We start from the raw sequence: 21,409 nt of genomic DNA on the forward strand, positions 1-21,409 counted from the left end.
TCACAGTGTTACTGGAGGCCAAGGTAATGCCATCCAGAGTAAGAATCTGGTTAGATACCATATTTCTAAGATTTTCAGGGCCGAGTACAATAACCTCAGTTTTATCTGAATTAAGAAGCAGAAAGTTAGCGGCTTCCAGGTCTTTATGTCTTTAAGACATTTCTGCAGTTTAACTAATTGGTGTGTGTTATCTGGCTTCATAGATAGATAGAGCTGGGTGTCAGCTGCATAGCAGTGAAAATGTATGCTATGTCTTCTAATGATACTGCCTAAGGGAAGTATGTATAATGTAAACAGAATTGGTCCTAGCACTGAACCCTGTGGAACTCCATAATTAACCTTAGTGTGTGAAGAGGACTCTCCATTTACATGTACAAATTGGAGTCTATTAGATATGATACAAATCACTGCAGCACAGTACCTGTAATACCTACAGCATGTTCTAATCGCTCTAATAGGATATTATGGTCGACAGTATCGAATGCTGCACTGAGGTCTAGCAGGACAAGCACAGAGATGAGTCCACTGTCAGAGGCCATAAGAAGATCATTTGTAACCTTCACTAAAGCTGTTTACAACATACAAGTTGATTTTTTGGCAAAGTGTTTCACACAATAGGTAACAAATTAGCTATTGTTGGTTTAATTTGCACCTTTGCAGCCAAAAATAAATTCAACTTCAAAGTCAACCTCAGTGCCCGCCCACTCTCTCGCACACTCACATAAACAGTCATATACTTTTATATAAATGACAATTGCATAATTATTAAACATATGTGGCAGCTTCAAATTATGTTAATAATGCTTGCAGCCATAGTCACACATGGAGAACAGATGGCAACAGCACTTACTGTGATTTCACCTCACATCTTTGTCACAAAATCTCTCTGTGTTTTACAGTCAGATGGTAAGAGGTAGGTGTTAAACAGTGTGTAGCGAACATAAACAAAAGAGGAAGTCCACACATGCAGTGTGCAAAATTTCACATATTGGAAGAAAAAAACCGAGAGTCTGTACCTGTATACTAAAGAGGAACGAACATATAAAAGGTTGATATCCTGCAGTTTTGAATTGTTGTGTAAGTCAGAGGTTAGCAGATGTTAAGGTGGTTTGATAAGATACAATGGATATGCGTTTGTCCATTAATATCAGCATTATTTTAGAAAGTTACAAGTTTTTTAATGTGGCCTTGTGAATTGGATAGTGGGGTCATTTTTCAACATGTAGCTTGATTTTCAGTCTAAATTTGTTTATATTTTGAAAAAATTGCAACCATTATTTTTTTTTCATCAATTTGAATCTGCATTCTTTTGAAATGGCCAGCAGGGGGAGACTCCTCTGGTACAAAAACCAACCAACCAAACAAACAAACAAAAAAACTTACCAGGCTTCAAAAGGCTTTAAGTGATCAGTGAGGCTAGAAAGGCAGGGTATGAAGGCAAGCGCAAATACATTATGTCATAGTGGCTATGACGTCCATGTTTCATATACAGCTGAATGTGGCAAAAGTTAAAGATAAAAGTTAAATGTATGTAAAAGTAATCTTTGTGAGCTCTGGGGTTTTCATCTTCTCCTACAAGCTGTAAGAACACCTACAATATAAAGGCAGCCTATCACAGTGCTGGTGTGCTGCCCCTCAGTAGGCTTCAGAAAGCTGGCCATTCAGAAGAAAGTGGGCTTAAAGAGACAGTAACTTAGACTGCTTCCCAGTAGAACATAAGGAATTATGCAGATATGCACTAATGAATAAATAGCCCCTACAGATCCAGATATCAGCATTTTTAGCTCCCCATAAAAACATGATGGTACTACAGTTTCTTTGTCATTCATCAGTAATTAAGAGATAGTCATAAATACCAGATAAGGTCTGTTTTAGAGTATTAGTGATTAACGACTGCATCTTTTTCCACAGTGCTCTTCTTACTTAACTAAAAAATACCTTAATAAAACTTGCCTGATTACGTTTTTGTCAGTTAAACAGCGCAGTAATATGTAGCCTACCTGTTTTATCAGAAAAGGTCGAGTTTTGACTCAAAATTTAGAACAACTTCTTTCAGAGACCTCGGATTCGCAGAGTAACCAAATGACAGTAAAACAAAGCTTCTCGCTCGACTGGTTTGTGCTTTCTTTCAGCAGACTGAGTGAATATAATACAGCATGTTTTTAATCAAAGTGAAATGCCATGTGCTTGGAGAAATGAGAGACTGAGGGAAAGCACGAGAATGCAGGACCTCTAAATCGTCTAGTGGCTACTTAATCCAACACTGCACTGAAAGAGTTTGAGGATGCTCATTTATGAGGCTGTGAAAAGCCCAACCCCGTCTGTTTGTGCCTGTCTTCTCTTTCTCCAAGAAAACCACGAAAACATTTCGAGCCATTATCTTCTCTTTGAGACTTTGGGAAATGATCATGTGTTCGAAAGGAGTGGGTTTCTTCCCACAGAACTGTACATGGTCTGAGTTTGACAGAGAACATGTTCCTGTGCATATGGTGCTTCCAGCTGGAGGTTTGAACAGTGATGCACTTACAGTATGCAGATCTGGACGTAATGTACATGACCACGTGGACTATGGCTAATTTCTTATAATGGCAAGGTGATACATGTATATACACTAAATGATGCTGAATAGGTTATATAACAATTCTTGCACAGCCTGCGTATATATTTTAGTTATTTCTACATTTCTAATACCTAGATTTGCTTTTTTTCGCCCATCACTGTATTCTATCAGCCCAATTTCCCCACAGAGATTGTACATTGCTTTTTCTTGGCTCTACATATTGAGCAGTTTTTGAGCATAATGTTGCATAGGAGAGATGTGGAGATGAAGACAGTCTTGCATTAAAGCGATACCACCCTAATTTTATGCTTTTTACATTTTTTTTAATTCCCTGATTGTTCTTTCTCTCTAGGAGGACTGCCTTCGTCTGTGAAGTTGTCAGACCGCAGTTCTTCCAGATCTACTAAAAAGCTCATTATGAAGCCTGGGTTCATTTTAACTCTGACCTTTGCTCCATTGGGGGCCTGTGGCACAACCCAACCATTTTCAGAAATAAAAGTGTAACTTATTGCTCATGGAGTTAACAGACATGGTGGAGCTTATTTGGGCTATGCAAATTGGACAGAATTTAAAAAGCACAGTTCAAGGGTCAATATTTGCATGAGGCAAGTAGATAAGACTTGAAAGTAAGCAGATCTCAGAAGTTTCCAAGGCTCCCAAAAAGCATAAAAAAATCTTTTAGGCAAAGACTAAAATGTAAATACATTAACACCTTTATCTCTGCCTGTATGTAAGGAAGAAATGTGAGCTCAAGAAAACAGTGCAGACAATAAAAACACAATTTACCTATACGTTATATAAAAGACCATCAAAGTGCTAGCATTTTGCATATTTCTATTTATGGTTCCTTTTTTTCTTTTTTCTTTTTGGCGGGAAGAATGTGCATTGCTAAATCATGCCAGTAACATTACCATGCGATTACACAGAAAATGTCCGAAAAAGAATATACTGGAAGTGATACTGCTTGTCTGATTATTCCATTATGAATTCTTCAAAAGTCACCAACATGGCAGAGAGGTCAAAGTACTTGAAAGAGCGGAGCTGAAAGCCCTAAAGGTTGTTGCTTGATTGAATATGAACAATACCGTGTGGGAGAAATAATCTTTTAAGCAAACTGGAACTGTTGACTTACATACTGTATGACTTGTTGAATAATAATCTAAATCAAATATTTATAGATTCCCACATTACCGTTACTGTGATACTCATCAGGAGGAAATGACTAAAGCATTTATACAGTGAAATAAAGCATTTATGACAGCTGAAAAACACCTGAAATCAGCACACTGAGAGAAAAGAAGTCTTTTTAAAGCTTAAATATTAGTATTATGAAAAGGGAGGGGCATCCTCCCCTCCCTCCTTTTCCTCCCCATCCCCGGCTACCTCCCTCTTCCCGCTCCACCACACTCACCCACACAGGTAGGGCCTTGGGGTGCGGGTGTGTCACAAGGGTGCAGGGGAGACATCAACCCCCCCCTGTCCCCTTCTGGCCACCTGTGCCTCAATTTTATCTCACAAATTAGACATCCACATTACTTACACTCTCATATCACACACCATGAATCCACATGGTAGGATTTGTAAAGAATTTATTCGTAAATTAGGGTGGAAAATAAGTATTTGGTCACCTCAAACATGGAAAATCTCTGGCTCTCACAGACCTGTAATGTCTTCTGTAAGAAGCTTTTCTGTCCCCCACTCGTTACCTGTATGAATGGCACCTGTTTGAACTCATCATCTGTATAAAAGACACCTGTCCACGGCCTTAAACAGTCAGACTCCAAACTCCGCCATGGCCAAGACCAAAGAGCTTTCGAAGGACACCAGGAAAAGTATTGTAGACCTGCACCAGACTGGGAAGAGTGAATCTACAATAGGCAAGCAGCTTGGTGTGAAAAAAATCAACTGTGGGAGCAATCATCAGAAAATGGAAGACATACAAGACCACTGATAATCTCCCACGATCTGGGGCTCCACGCAAGATCTCATCCCGTGGGGTCAAAATGATCATGAGAACGGTGAGCAAAGATCCCAGAACCACACGGGGGGACCTGGTGAATGACCTGCAGAGAGCTGGGACCAAAGTAACAAAGGTCACCATCAGTAACACACTACAACGGCAGGGAATCAAATCCCGCAGTGCCAGACGTGTTCCGCTGTATTTTTGTTATTGACCAAATACTTATTTTCCACCTGATTTCCGAATAAATTCTTTACAAATCCTACCATGTGGATTCATGGATTTTTTTTTTCACATTCTGTCTCTCACAGTTGAAGTGTACCTCTGGTGCAAATTACTGACCTCTGTCATCATTTTAGGTGGGGGAACTTGCACAATTGGTGGCTGACTAAATACTTTTTTGCCCCACTGTATATATAGGGCCTTGAGGGTGGGCACGTTAACGGCGTCCAGTGGACGGTCTGTGTACTCAAACCTACCTCTGGCGCTGGTGCCCACCTCTCAATTTTAAATCCATGTAGACATTGAGGGTTCTCGGGAGGGGCCGTGCTAACACCTGCTGCTCTCTGGCAGCAGCACCATGCTCTCCCTTGTTTTAAATGCACTTTAGAACAACATGCAGCAACACTACACATGAGCGGGAGGAGGGAGGTATGGGGTCTTCACACACCCCCGTTCTCTGCTAGCCATTGGGGCGGGGGGGCTGGGAGGAGATGTTAGCTATCCGATTGGCCTCCCTGCTGCTGCGGAGCCTGGGACGGTCTGCTTGCCTCCACCCCGGGGGGAAGGGTAACATCTCTTGGGTCTGGGTTCTGTTTCCCCCTCTGGGGGCGAGGGTACCTGGACCCGGGGTATAGAGTATGTTTGGGGAGTGTGATTGTGTGTACATGTCCATTTATGTCAATCCTTACGTTGGGTGAGTGCTGAGTGTTTGTATATGTGTACATGAGGGTGGGAATGCATGTTTGTGTCTGTGTGTGCCTGTTTGTCTGTGTCTATATGTCAGGTCGGGTCTTAGACTCCACCTCTCTGGGAACTCCCAGGCCCTCCAAGGCCTATCTCCCCTCACCACACTCCCTGCCGGTGACTGATGCCCTCAGGGGTCGGTGCATTGGTGGTTCTTGGTGTCCGGGGCTGGGCGCTCAGGTATGTACCGGCTCACTCCCGGTGGCTACCTGGCGGGGCCTGGCGCCTGTTGCTCGGTCAGGCCTCCTCCGGGGTGCGGGGGGCCCTTGGGCCTCTGGGCCTGTGGCTTGGTTCACTCTGGCACAGCTGGCTGCTGGCAGAGCCGGCGGGCACGCCGGTACAGCCCCCTCTAGCTTCTGCTAGGTGGCTACTGGGTGACACCTCGTCTGGGGATCCTCAGCCCTTCCCATGAGGGTGGCATGGATGCCCCTCCGGTGGTCCTCCTTGGGCTCTCGCACTCTGAGGCCTCTGGATGTCTGGGGCCTGGATCTCCTCCATGCCTGCTTCATGCCCTGGGGGACGGGGCTATGGCTCGCTACATCCTCTTGCAGACCATTACATGTGGAAACCATTTGAATACAAGCGCGCTGATCCACACAGGTATGCACACGGGTGTTCACTGCTCGTAGACTTAAATTACACCTTTCTTGGCTGCTACTTCAAAGCACATTGTGCGCTGTCTGTCCTGCGTGCTGCACAACAACATTGAATATTTAGTATTTACTGCTGTTTACACTTAGCTAGATTAATGCGAAAAAAAATATTATGAAATATGATTATCTGCTTTCAATTGAATATAATTTATGTTATTTTGGGGTACTATTAAAACTTGATGTAATCTTAAAGTGTGATAGTGTTATAGAGCAGGGATTTTTCTGGAGTGACTGCACCTGGAAACACTGGAAACACAGTCCATTTGGAGTGATTTTATTCAACTGTGCACATAGAAGTACTTATGAAGACCATTATGATAATTGGCATACTTTTGTTTCCACCTCCAAGAACTTCTCCTAAATTGCCCCTTCTCTCATTTTAGTGGGACTGACAGAGATCAGCAGATTTTTACTGCTTCAATTATTACTCTGTCATAGTTCTGTGTTCTGTGATAGAACATTTTCATTACTGTAACCATGGTTTTTATTTGCCTAGTAGAGTATTCAAATTAGAAATTAACCGTCTTTTGTGACAATATGGCTCTGCCGAGGCAACATTTTTCAGTGCAATTTGGGCAAAAACTGTCCTAAACTGTTGAATTGCTCTGCTGGAGAGAGCGCTTCTCTTTGTTTCATGAAAGCTTCAGGTGTTATGAGCTCAGTCTTTTGTCCATGTGATTTTCCTCTCATTTTCAGTCACTTTGGCCTTGCGCCTGTCAGGATGATTGAAAGCATCTAGCCTGGCAACTCAAGTCAAAACCTTTCTGCTGGATCAGTCACAGAGTGAGGTTTTGCCCAGAGGAGTTAAAATTACATTTCATATTTCATGTGGCGCTCTCACAGGACTGTCAAAATCTTTTACTCTGGGTACAGTGCCATATTTGTGACATTTTACTTAAGCAGTGAGCAGTAAAGGTGGGTATAAATTCTGAGATGATGGAAGACATGTTTTATCTCCCTCCCACACACACACACACGCACGCACGCACGCACGCACGCACGCACGCACGCACGCACACACACACACACACACACACACACACACACACACACACACACACACACACACACAGAGAGATGAGATAACAAAGGAATCACAACTACAGCAGGTTTAACTTAAAACAAAGCACATTTAGCCTGTTATTTCACAGTGCACACCAGGCTGGCTCCCAAAAAAGAATTCAGCTCTGTCAAAAATTCAATCAACATTTCCCTCCACAATGTGCAGTAACTGCCTTTAAATCAATCCTAGAGATTTTTATTGATTTTAATTGTTCCAATTAGGATATCACAGCTACAAACAGCCAATAATTGAATACTGTCTTCATATGTTCGCCTAACACGAGAAAGAACTCCAAATCTAGACTGGGAGTAGGGTTGTGTCAGGAAGGGTATCTGGTCTGTGCCAAATCAAATATGTATATGTGAATAATGATGCAGCCAAAAGGAGCTTTTAATTGAATATTGAACATTCTTCTGTGAGGTACAATCATTGACCCTTTTTGTGTTTTTTCATATTTATATTCAAATACTCATGCTGCAAGAAGTTTTTTTAGTTTATGATTGAAAATAGGAAAAATATAATAGTGCATGGGATCATGACATCACTGGTATGGATACAAGGTATTATTTTAGCATATTGTAGAATATTACAGATTATATTCCAGGTATTGTAGAAACACTAATTAACCTAACCCTAATTACTGCATGACTTTTAACTATGGCAGGAAACCAGAGTACCCAGAGAGAACCCACTGCAAACTTGGCCAGATTGCAGATTTGAACCCAAGACCATCTTGCTGCGAGGCAACAGTGTTAACCACTGCGCCACCGACCTGTCAATCTAGACTTCCAAAAAAAATAGGGAAGCAATGATTACAAGGCTTGATATAGAATTTTCTGTACGTTTTAATCCTTTACAGGTTAAACCACAATAAATAGTGAAGGCATATACATAGTGTGTGTATGGTTGTCTGTCTCTTCTGACCCCAGTGATTTTCCTGTGGTTTGAACTCTTGTGTGATCTTATGAATTTTGTGAGTTGAGGTAACTAACCACTTTACTAGATTGTATCATGTCATCTCAACAAGAATAAATTAAGTTGCTGAATATATCAGTGCTGAAAATATCAGTGCAATAATGTAGGCAGACAAATGACACGACAAACAAATAAGACTGTACAGCTTCTGAAGAAAAACACGGAATGTTTTTCTTCAGGGGGATTAGGTGGATTATGTTTTAAGAAGATGGCTTTAATGAGGTGATTTTATTGGTCTTATTGGTCTTTTTTAACTTCTCTCTTTTTTCTACATGATTTAATTACGTTCACCACAGAACCATGAATTATTTTGTTCACAGTACAAGTTTGAATTTTGTAAATGTGACAACCACCCAATTTCATTTTTTCGAGTGCTGATCGAAGGTTAACTGTTAACATTTAAGGACATTTATAATATCATTTTATGTATTTATAAACAGTATTTATCATAATACAAACAGCAGTCCTACCTCTTACTCAATGTGCACTACCACCGATTACATGGCGATTGTGGCTCAAGAGTTGGGAGTTCGCCTTGTAATCGGAAGGTTGCAGGTTTGAGCCCCGGCTCGGACAGTCTCGGTCGTCCTTGGGCAAGACACTTCACCTTCCGCGATATGGCAACCTCGCTTCTGTCAGTCTGCCCCAGGTATGGCTACAACTGTAGCTTGCCACCACCACCAGTGGGTAGATGACTGGGTGTATAAAGCCCTTTTGGGTCCCTAGTGGGGACTAGTAAAAGCGCTATACAAATACAGGCCATTAATTCTTGTATTGCACCTGCTCCTTTATATGGCTAACTTGTACATATCTGTGTAGATACTTACATTATTAAGTTTAATTTTTTGGTTTCTCTAGTCCTAAAGGAATTTTAATGTAAAAATCTACATGCTGCTATTGGAGAGATGCCAAACTGTGTTTCATTGTTCTTGTAACAGTGACATTAAAGATCTATTCTATTCTAAAAAGGTTGGATCTGATTGTAAAATCAAGTCTACCAAGGAAAGACCACTCTTTGGCTAACAATTTGTGGCTGGCAACTCATTTAAACCCTTTTTCTCAACAAAAATACTAAAACAGATCAGAACAATAACAATTTGAACCTCATGTTGTATCTAATGTGACATGAAATTAGCCAATAAACCAATTAAGTCATCAGTAAAGTTGTTACTAAGGTGACAGATGAACGCAGCTGAGGACATTTTTTGAGGCTTTTGCCCAGAACCATTTATTAAAATCTTTATTTAAGCCTGTGGCAAATTCACCTAGGGGAAAAAGTAAGCAATCCACATTCAAGTGCCCACATCACAGTGATCTGAGTAATCCTTTGGAAGCCAAGAAACATATGTGGTATTTTCAGCCTCTCTGCCTACAGTAAGAACGTCTGTGTTTTGTGCTTAGCAGCCAAAACTTGCGTCATTTCAGCCTGATTTAGAGTTTAAATGTTCATGTATGTTCACGTTTTCTTGCTCTCCTCTGCCAGTCATCCTGTCATAACACACTCATGAAGAGGCCAAGGAAGCACCCTCTGACTGCCCTGCTGGCTTACAGGATGTCTCAGAGAACAGAGCCAGCAGGCGACCTTGTGCCACAGTGCCATGTGGCGTGGCCTCCTGAGATCACCATTTTCATAATTAGGTGTCAGCGAGGACGACGGATGATGTCTCTTCTCCTCCTCAGTTTGGATTCCAAGGTGCAGAGACTTGATAAACATCACCAGGAGGAAATCAGAATGCAGAGGAAATGTGGGAGATGTGGGCAGCATGACTACATGTTTTTCCATCTCTCTCATTAATAGAGACATCAGCTGTGACGCAAGCGCCGACAAGTGCCACAGTCCCAGATATTACTGCCAGGACTACTGATCGGCTGATTTCTTTGGGCTTAATAATTCGATTTCCTCTGAAGCATGGGTGTTGATCAACACTCTGAAATGCTATTATGGCTATTTTGTGCTGTGAGCCAGTAAAATTGCATTTATTGACACTTTAAGCGTCAGCTGTAAATCAGGTTACTCCTCTCTGCTCTCCCTCACTGCCTTTCTTTGTTTCACTCCATGATCTCTAAATGTCTGTAAAGACAGAAAGTAAAGTTTTCACTCTTTGCTTCCATCACTCCTTGGTGGAAAACTCATTTATGGTTGGGACCAGAATGCATTTTGTTAGCATTTTTGTTTGCTTCAGTTTGTCTGCCATATCGCCATATTATCAGAAAACAGAACAAAAGTCAGCCAACATCCAAAAAAGGATTTCAGAATAAATAATGATGACTATGTTTATTAATGAATAAACATAGTCATACCAAATATTAACATGGAAGTTAGTACAGAAGAATTCTATCTGGTCTTTAAGTGATGATGTATGAACTCTGCTCTGCGTTTATCAAGGCTGTTGTGTTTTTAACTTGTTTTAATGCTTTGTATCTTGTTCTATTTAATCTGAACAAACCCTTAAAAAAAGTGATCACTATTGGCCTCTCTCAGTTTTTATTACCACTATTCACTATTTTAAAGCAACGTGGATGGATTATCTCTATACTAACCATAGCATTCAGTTATGGTTAGTATATGTTATGCTAACCCACAGCACCTCTCCCAGTGCACATCCTCAAGGAAATTGCATAGTTGTAACAGTAAATGAAAGGAAGGCGTTATATCATGTGCACCTCTTTCTGGAAATAAAAACCCCATCCCGCATTATTACATCATCTCTTAAAACGGATGTATTGAAGAAAACTGGGTACCAGGCTAACCGGCTTGCAGGTACTGGTAAATGCCTTGAGGTTACTGTTTCTGTGAACTGGCTCTCTATGAATAACAGCGAAATTGAATTTTGAGGGGAAATGGTGCTCTATCTATATATCTTTTCCCATCAAAAAATATCTATCTTTTATTTTAAAAAAAGAATTAAAAAAGAATCAAATCGATTCCACCTTGTGTATTTCCTACTTTACCATTTCACTCATTGAAATTTTAATCTTTACTACAGGCTCCTGTGTGATATTAGATCTATTTGCTTTGTCAGATAAAAATGATTTCTCAGGAGCTACAGTACTGTGCAAAAGTCTCAAGCACCCCTCATTTCTTTATAGTTTGCTAGGAAAACAGGCGCAGCCATTTATTGAAACGTATCAACATACATGGTAACAAACAGTATATAAGTCAAAAAGGTTGGTACAAGAAACTAAGGTTTGTCTAAGAAACTAAATATTAATAAATTAATATAGATTAATATAGAATAGAGTCGAAGTGGTCTTTAAATCTGACGTCATTAGCCATTTCCGGGTCCATCTTTAATAAAATGATCGGTGTGGCTGCTTTGCAATTAAGTTTAACATCCAGACATCCATGAAAACAGGATTTATGAAGTTTAACAGAGTTAGAAGTTAGCAGGAACTTCTAACTCTGCTAAACTTCATAAATCCTGTACATGCACATGATATAGCACCTTCCTTTGTATTTATTGTTACAACGATGCCATTTCTTTGAGGATGTGCATTGGGAGAGGTGCTGTGGGTTACATTACAATAAGCACCTTGAGGCGACTGTTGTTGTGATTTGGTGTTATATAAATAAAATTGAATTGAACTGAATAGTGCAGAAAGAAAATAATGACCAAAATCTGCCTATGCCTCTGAAAATCTGTGATGGTTGAATGCTGATATCAGTGATCTCAACTTTTTTGCTATGCTTAGTAGTTGAGGGCACATGTGAATCACAAGTTATCATAGCACATGTGGATCATCACATCATTACAAGAAACATAAAATGATTTAGAAATGTAAATGGCTGTAACATGGTTGACTAAATAGAAAGTTTGAATCCAGCTGTGCTCCAGATACTAATTATGATTTTGGTTGTATTAATGATACTCAAAATGAGTCAAGACGTTATTAAATTACCAACCAATTATTGCTGTATACGGAAACCTGAGGTGTTCACAGTGTGAAATGTGAAGGATCTGGTTGTTTGATGTCAGCTCAGTCTCCCTGGCAGACTTAGAGCTGCACTAGAAACAGTTATGCCTCTGCACTCAGTAATTACTTCATCCAGCCAAGCATTCCTAATTAGAAGATCGACTTGATGCCAGAATTAAGATGAAATTAAATTTAGATTAATAAATAGCACTGGAAAACTTACATTTTAAGTTATAGGCCATATATGTAGCAGTACTGTAACTTACAAATGGAGGTTCCTATGAACAAATTAAGCCAGAGATGATTATACAAACCAGGCCCCCAGTGTGCTCCTTGGTGCCACTGTAATAATTAGCAGTGCTGTAATGATCAAGTTAATGAAGGTCCTGATGATGACATTCATTACCAGTGATTGAGAAGATATTCCCTTTATGTGGTGCAGCTACTTGGGATATTTGCAGCAGCCCATCACCAGTATTGATTTATTCGGTGCTGCTCATTAATTTTTCTTCAGGGTTGCTAATGTTAAGCCAACAGGTTTCTTAATGTTACTTCATCTGTACTGACTGAGCATTACTGTGCCCAGTGTCTGTTACATTAAACATGCGTTGCATTTGACCAATCAGATGAATCTGTTATGACTCCATATCAGGTGGGTTTGTGATAGAGTACTGTAGACTGCAGCGCACATAGATGTTATACACCAGGCACAAATGAGGATTTGTATCTGTAAATGTTTTTCAAGTTTATATATATACTAATACTATATGTTCATGTTTTCCTCCTAAAATAGCATGTCTTCAAGGATTCAAAGGAGCTTGCAAAGAAAAGCGTCTGGACTTCTTTAAGTTACTTGAAGACGTTTCACCTCTCATCCGAGAAGCTTCTTCAGTTCTAAGGTCAAATGGTGGAGAGTCCCAGATATAAATAGATATCTATAATCCAGTTTTGAGATCCCTTCCCAGACGCCTTAACGCCCACTCACATCCTGGGCCATCTGATCTCAGGAATTCGCATGATAAGGTGGGGCCAGGTTTCACAATGAACTCACCCGAAACTCTGGCTGACTGGGACCCACACCCAGTTTCACACCTTGGCTCAGGCGATTAGAGGATCATCAGGGGGTCCTTTTGTCCCTCTGTGGGGGGATACTCCCACTAGGTTTATATCTGGGACTCTCCACCATTTGACCTTAGAACTGAAGAAGCTTCTCGGATGAGAGGTGAAACGTCTTCAAGTAACTTAAAGAAGTCCAGACGCTTTTCTTTGCAAGCTCCTTTGACTATGATGACCTGGCTGACTGAGAACCTTCACAGACGTCTTCAAGGATTGCTATTTGGTAAACTAACAAAACTAACATTTGCTGTAATCATGTCATACTTTTTGGTAGCGCACTAATGTCACGCATTAAATGCATTGAATTCAGAAATCACTTAAAATTACAACAATGTATTTATTGCATTACCAAGGTTATTCAATTATCTGCAGGATGTCGGGAAAAACTAAATAGCAAATGCCTTTTTTCTTCCTGCACACTTAGAGTTACCTTATTTCAGAGGTAAATGGAGAATTAGCCTCCAACTTTTGAATAGTAGAAATATAGGCATTAATTTTATTTTTATAGTACAAAAGAACAAGACACAGACAGTATGGTAACACAAAGCTAGTGATGAAGTCAGGTACATACCTACCCCTGCCCAGTCTGATATCATACAGGTAAACTATCACAGTGATGAGCAGTCAGGCTTCTGGCTTTGTCGAATCAATTGTATATTATACAGTTGTATCAATAGAAATATTGTGGTGATTGGTTTATAGTTTTTTTGGACTTGTTTTCAACATGTGTATCTTTATTAGGTTAGGGACTTCAGGTTGTGGGACCATAGCCCAAGGTTCATATGGTTAACTGACCGAGAAGTTACAAAGTAATGTAAAAGTGAGATAGTGAGTAATGTATCAAATGAACTTTTTCCAGGGTGTGTTAAAATGTAATGAATCATGTAATTCATAGCTTTGACAAAAAGTAATGTGTAATGTGATATATTTTTTTTGCTAGCTAGTTAGCCAGATCTCACACAGACAAGATGGTGATATGAGCACATGGTCTCAATAGCTTTATGTTTTAGGTTTCATTGCTATGACTGTGCATCATGTCAATCAACAAAAAACTGAAATGTAAAAAGTATTCTTAAGTGGTAGTTAATAGGCTTACTCCTCTATATTATTTGCTGACATTTTTGGGAGCATGTAGCATAACTAAATTGCTAAAATAAGTTTATAGGCATTCTATTTTTGTCTCACAAATCTATAAAAACTATGTTTGCGAAATAATTTATATTTGAAACCTTTAATAAAAACACTTGGCATTTTATAATGCTAACATGATAGCCTAAACTCCTCTCCAAAAGCGGTTTACTCGCCATTTATTTCAAGGTTAAAATTAGCTTAGCTCAGCAGCTAATGACTCTCAGCACCAAATTAGCAGCAAATCTGGAATTTCATTCACATTCCTTTAACATATGTTGATATGTTTCAGTGTTCTTGTGGGTTCAGTCTTTAATTTTCTTCACGGTCAGTGCTCACAAATTTAAAGCAGTCAACTTTGGCACATTTTGACTCGCTATTCAGTGAGTTTTATTTAACGTGAACGACAACGCTGGTGTGATTAGACAAATATAGTTTATCTTCTGACATGTTACAATGCTTTGCGGGTAATGTTCTAAGGCTATCCATTGTAGTGCTAAATATTCTTCCTATAATTACTACAGTTTGAGCTGTTGATAATGAACTAAATAGTCTCAAACTAGACCAAGTTTTGCCGGATTACCCTTGCGGAATATGTTTTAATTGCGCATAAAATTATAAAACTGCTATAATCATGGAAGAAATGTTCAACTTAGTTACATGGTGCAGTTTTAATTAGAAAATGAAAAAGATTTCTAACTTCGCAGTAGAGTCGTACCTTAAGAGCATTAAGTACTGTTTATCTTTCTCTGTTCTTCACAGTTTCACAGTACAGCACTCGAATCCATTTTCCTTAAGAGGAAAACTTCAAAGTCCTTCTGAGGCTGCTTATGCTACATGTGCGAATCTTTTTTTATATGAAGCAGCAAAATGTTCATGTGAGGAAACAGTCATGCTTAAAAAAACTGACAGTGGGTGGGCTGAGCTTGTTTACAATTCTTTAGGGTTTGCTGGATTTAAGATCCAAGCTGGAAACATCAATCACAGACGTACATTTCTCTAGAGGACAACCCCCATCTGCTGGGCAGCATCTCATGGCAATTTTAGTTTAAGTGCAATTCTCTTGAACCAACGTCTTGAACCAACACAGAAAAGAGACGAACTGTGCCATGCCAAAGATGAGAGCGTAATACTGACACTTCCCTCTGGTGTAGGAAATAAATGCACAAGGCTTGCCAAGTGCAGCAAGCTGTTGGTCCTGGCTTGGACATAGACAGGACAGACAACACACATGCCAAATGGGAAGGTGAAGTCCAATCTTATTACACCCATAAAACAGGCCAAATGATTACTTTCTGCAGTTAAACTCCAATGCAGTGCCAATCCCATCAGCAAGAAGAAAGCTGAGGGAGAGGGGATTCTCAGAGGCTGGCATGTGAGAAGTGTGTGTGTGTGTGTCTTGTTTTGATGATGACATTGGAAAATATACTACGTATGTGTACAGACATGTATGAATTTACATGCAAGTTTCTATCTCAAAACATAGGCTTCACATTGTATCTCTAAATGTAAACACCCGTGATGGCTCTTCATATCCTCATAACCAGCCAATCTGTGTGTTTTATGAGGAATATGTGTAAGTTTTTGATGTACAGACTGCTCTTTTCACTTCAGTTACTTAGCAACTAAATGATTGGCTGCAGACTCCCATCTTTGCAGGACCTGTACACCTCCAGGACATTGCGGCGTGCAGCTCGGATCTCAGCTGACCCTTCTCACCCTGGACACAGTCTGTTTGACCTGCTCCCCTCAGGCAGGAGGCTCCGGTCCATTCGCACCAGAACCTCTCGCCATAAGAACAGTTTCTTCCCCTCTGCTGTTGGACACATGAACAATAACCATATGACTGTCCCCGCCACTAACACATGACCCTACGCTGTGTTCACTGTATCATTCCATGTTTGGCACTGATCACCACCTGCACTCATGTATATATCTTTCAACGTAGCACTCTTAATTCTTACTCTCATGTATATATCTCATGTATATCTCATGCATATATCTTTCCACGTAGCACTTTTAATTCTTATCCCCACTTTTATTTTTTCCATGTCTATTTAAGTGTTATTTATGACACCATGTTTGCACTGAAGCACCGCAGCAATTTCCTAATGTTGTAAACCGCTCAACATTTGGCAATAAACCCCATTCTGATTCTGATTCTGAAATGACACGTCACAAAAATAAAAACATAAGGCCAGAGCAGGGAGAAAAACTTTGGAGAACAGAAGGACGTCACAGCGACTGTTCGCAATAAATCTGTCTCCTCGAGGCCGACATATATTCAAGGTGGGAGTGTCAGCCTCGAGGCTTTCCTCCCACATCAGACCATTAGCGCATCCTTCCTTGGCAATACGAGTCATTAAAGCCACCTGAGCTCTGGGTTAAAGGACAAGAATGACAACTGGTTTGTTAGAAATTAATTTGGGCATCTTCCAATGTCATTTATAAGCCTGCGTGTCGCATCACCATCATTACTGTCTAACATTGGCTGCCTGGAAAAGTTCATTCGATTAGCTTAAGTGAAGGAAAAGTTGTCTGACAAGTGTTTGCTCGTTAGCTTTGTTTCTTTCACGCTGCACCATAAGGGTACTTGAGAGAAAGCCTTTTCTGGTCGATGTTTAGGTCTTTTCGTTGGAGGCTTCATTTCAAGGGTGACCTTTCACTATGCCACTTCCTCTCTTCCATCTATACCAGAGTGAGGGCAAGCTAAAGGGCTCATTATATATCTGAATTGCTCTCTGGACACAGTGCGTGTTATAGCACCTTTTCTGTGCACTATGGATGATGTGTGAATTGAACAGAATAGACCTAATAATTGGTGATTTGAAGGCTTACATAGTTCACGTGGGTTTTCTTTACAACAGGGGCCCATTTGTTGAGATTCTGTACCTACGCAGGCTCCAGAAATGCTCAAAAGCTGCACTGAGTCAGCAGTGTAATAATATTATAGCAACACATTTTTGTAGACTATGAAATGAAGTATAGAAGTGACCCCTTTAAGACATTTCTGTAACTATATGCTCTTTAGGTCCTAAATGCATGGATCCTGTAAGTTATTGAAATAGCAGAGGTTTAGCCTGCTGGTCAAACCTTCTTCATTTCCTTTTCGTGGAGCTGGTGTTGCATGCCAACACAGGCGTGGATAGGTCATCAGTAGTACCTAGTAGAGTCTGTTGTTACAGTGAGGGAGGGGGGAGGGGGGGGGGGGGTTACAGGCTGGGTGCAGCACAGAAGCAGCATACATTTACTAGACGCTGAGCTGCTGACTTCCATCACTAAACCCTGTAGCGGAACAGCAGCCATGACAAATAATGCAGGAATTGGCATGCCAATAGCATACAAGACACAAGCGTAGGCACCTGGAGCTTGTGGCACTGGGAAAACATGCTGTTGGCTGGAATTACAAATGAGTTAATTGCAGTGTGGAGCTCGCCAACCTTATAGGTAACTGCTGAGTTGGAGATATCAACAAGATTGTGTTTTAGCTGTTGTAGTTTCAGAGGACAAAGGAATGAGCAATGCAGGAGCTAGTTCTATCTGTTGCTGAGGCTCGTGGGGCATTTTTACAAGCTTTCTTACAAAAGATTAAAAATACAATATCAGGCTTCAGAGCAGACCAAATTTCAAGTCCTAAAGGGCCTCTTACATTGTCTTTCCTCCCTGAAATTCAGTTTAAACTCATCTCAGGAAGAACCCCATTTGGAAGACGGCGTAATTGTGACTGGACTGCATTTTCTGTTAATGTGATGGGGACATGTTGCAACTGGCAAGTTAAAATTAATTTACAAATACCACATTTTCTTATCTGGAAATTTTAATTTAAATGATACTGAGATCTTCCTCTAAATGCTTTTGCTCCCTAAACTAAGCCTGGATGCTGGTTGCCAGCTGTAGTGTCTATGGAAGCATAAGTCACCCAAGAAATGTGATTCTTGCTCTTGTGGCAATGTCAATTACCCCAGTAAATATTAAGCTTGCAACATATTAACTGGGTGTTCAGTTCTGAGACTGCTTTCTGCACAGATGAGACAATATGTGTCACACCAGCCAAGACCTCATCCCAACTGCGACACACGGAGGAGGGAGCATTATAGCTTGGGCTGCTTTGCTGCCTCTGAGCTTGAATGGCTCGCAGTGGAGTCAATTTTTTATTTATTTTTTTCTTTTACAGGAAAATGGTGAAGCACTCTTTAGAGGAAATGTGCGATGCAACGCTTTTGGAAATTTTGGAAATTGTTCTTTTGTTCATTGAGCTGCTGATTAAATTTGTTCTTTTTAAAAGGGGTGTACTCATTTATGCTGAGCACTACATCTCTCTCTCTCTCTCTCTCTCTCTCTCTCTCTCTCTCTCTCTCTCTCTATATATATATATATATATATATATATATATATATATATATATATACATACATATATTAGGGGTGCAACGACACTCGTATCGATATTGAACCGTTCGATGCAGTGCTTTCGGTTCGGTACACATATTTATCGAACAATACAAAATTTTTTATTTATTTTATCAACTTTTCTTCTGACGATGCTGTCTGTGTTGAGCGCTCAGTGAATCTGTGTTCGACTACTCCGCCTAGGCTGCACTGTCGAGCGCAGATCCACTGAGCGCAGCGCAAGCTAGCGAGACAGGAGCTAAGCTCGTTGCAACATGGCAAATTGAACCTCCCCCACCCTCATTCAGATCTGGCCTTTGGAACTATTTTGGTCTTCATGTGAAGTATGACCTTGATGGTAAGCGCGTCATGGACAAAAGTAAAACAGTATGTTGGATGTGCCACGCAATGCTCAATTACATTGGTGGGAACTAGTGCGTTAGCGCAGTTTGCTCGTTAACGTGTTGACGTCGTCCAGCCCCACGCACGGGGCGAACCGCGGTAGCTCGTTAACGGAGATTTGCCGTGTTGTGGCGTTAAGGTCATTTCAACGAGATTAACGCTGACAGCACTAGTGGGAACACAACGAATATGACTGCACATTTACGCCGTCATCATCGTAGTGCAAAGACAAGTGGAAGCAGACAAAAACAACAAGCATGCTACTAACTTTAGCCGAGTCATTTAGACAGCCGTTAGCACATGATTCTCCTTATGGGGACCTGATATGTTTAATATGCTGCTGAGAATATAGCCCAGAAGAAGCGGATAGTATAGCTTTTATTTTGGAAAGAGACATTTCTCTGTAATAAACTCTCTTTTCCAAAGATGAGTGATTCCTCAATCAGATACAGGGCTCGCAAAATCGCTAGCCCGACGTCCCGGGGCTAGCGATTTTTCCAGTCGGGCTACCAAAATCTATCTCTGCCCTGCCCGTCGGCCTATCGTAGGAAGGAAAAATATATGTCAGTGCTTTTGCATTCTGTCGGAAATGTAGCTGGGTAATTATGTCATTGGCATCGGTGAGCCACTGTCAATATGTGACATATTGAAATCCCGTTTGAATTTGCGCTTGTCTTTTGCTTTCACTTTGCAATCGCGCGAACTGTGTATAGAGAGCGACAGCACTGATCTGTGAGTGATGATAATTTGCGCACCAATTCCTCTGACATCGTCTTATTAATCGTTAGCTTACTATGCAAACATGACAAGTGAAATCTCTGCTGAGCCAAATAAGACAGGTCAGGGTGAAGAAGTGACAGCCAAAGAAAAGCTTACCACAAAACGGAAAAATTATGACAAATCAGACTATAAGGCAAAAAGAAAGTGCAGTTTTATGGTTTCATGGACAAAAGAATTTCTGTGGCTGCATTATGACAAGCTAAATAACCAGGGCTGCACATAAGTGGTCCGCAGGTGCGCATTCGCTGTCAAAATAAAAAACGCGCACAAGATAAGAAGTTGCAACGCGTGTTTGCGTACATGAGACAGACATTTGTTTAAAACTCTTAAAGATGTCGAAGAAGCTCCTTTAAGCAATTACTGTGGTGTTCCTCCACCTCCAAAGAAATGTCAGAAGGAGTCCGAACCGCAAAAGAAGCGCGTATTCTCAGAAAAGTGGTTGCAGGAGGTGAGCTGGCTTCAAACGAATGATGAAGGCACAGAGATGTGGTGCAGAATGTGCCGTAAAAATCCCACTCTAGCGGACAAAAACACTGCCTTTTATATCTTGGTTCCACTTGCCTCTTATCCGTGACTTCAGTGGAAATTTCAAATTCAGGATCTGACACAGACTGATTCATGTTCTACACAGTTCTTACAAATTCATAGAAATATCTGTTCAATTAGAACCAAGTATTTGAGTTGATGATTGTAATTTTTATACAATGTTGTAATTTGTTTTTCAACAATTTTTTGATTAATGTTTTGTTTCCTTTACAATATTATACTTTAATGTATAATATTGTAAAGGAAACAAAACAGGAAACAAAACATCAATCAAAAAATTGCTCTCTTTTTTATTCGGGCTACTTAAATTTATCTTGGGCTACCAAAAACTGAAGAGTCCCTGCCCGAAGGGCTACCAGGGATTTTGAAATTTCGAGAGCCCTGAGATACATATATATATATATATATATATATATATATATATATATATATATATATATATATATATATAATTATTACTTTTTTGTTGCAGCAACATTAAATTTAAAAACTGTACTTTTGAGTTAAAATATATATTTATAATTTTAATAAATGACAAATTAAAAAGGCATGAACATTTTTTTTTTGTATCGAAAAAATATCGCACCATGACACCAAAGTATCGAACCGAACCGAACCGTGAATTTTGTGTATCGTTGCACCCCTAATATATAAATATATATTGTAGCGTCCCTCCGACAGAAGACACAGACGATCAGCGTTCCGGTTACCGGTGTTCATTCAGAATAGCAACACGGGCTACTGTGGGCCGTAGCCAACAGCAAAACAACAGGGAAAAAGCGGGCTCTCCAGCAACAAAAACAACCCCCGACTCTCCCTTCTAGTGATGCGCAAATCATAAACGAATCGTTCAGTACTCGAGAATCACTTTACTGACTCATGAATCATGATTCACAAGCCCAACTGACTCACTGACTCATCCCTGTTGCTGTTAGCAGCAATATATCTAGCTTATAA

Source organism: Rhamphochromis longiceps, linkage group LG23 (genome assembly GCF_057381845.1).
Source record: "Rhamphochromis longiceps isolate RC_006_pf linkage group LG23, R_longiceps_female_GT1.1, whole genome shotgun sequence".
NCBI lineage: Eukaryota > Metazoa > Chordata > Actinopteri > Cichliformes > Cichlidae > Rhamphochromis > Rhamphochromis longiceps.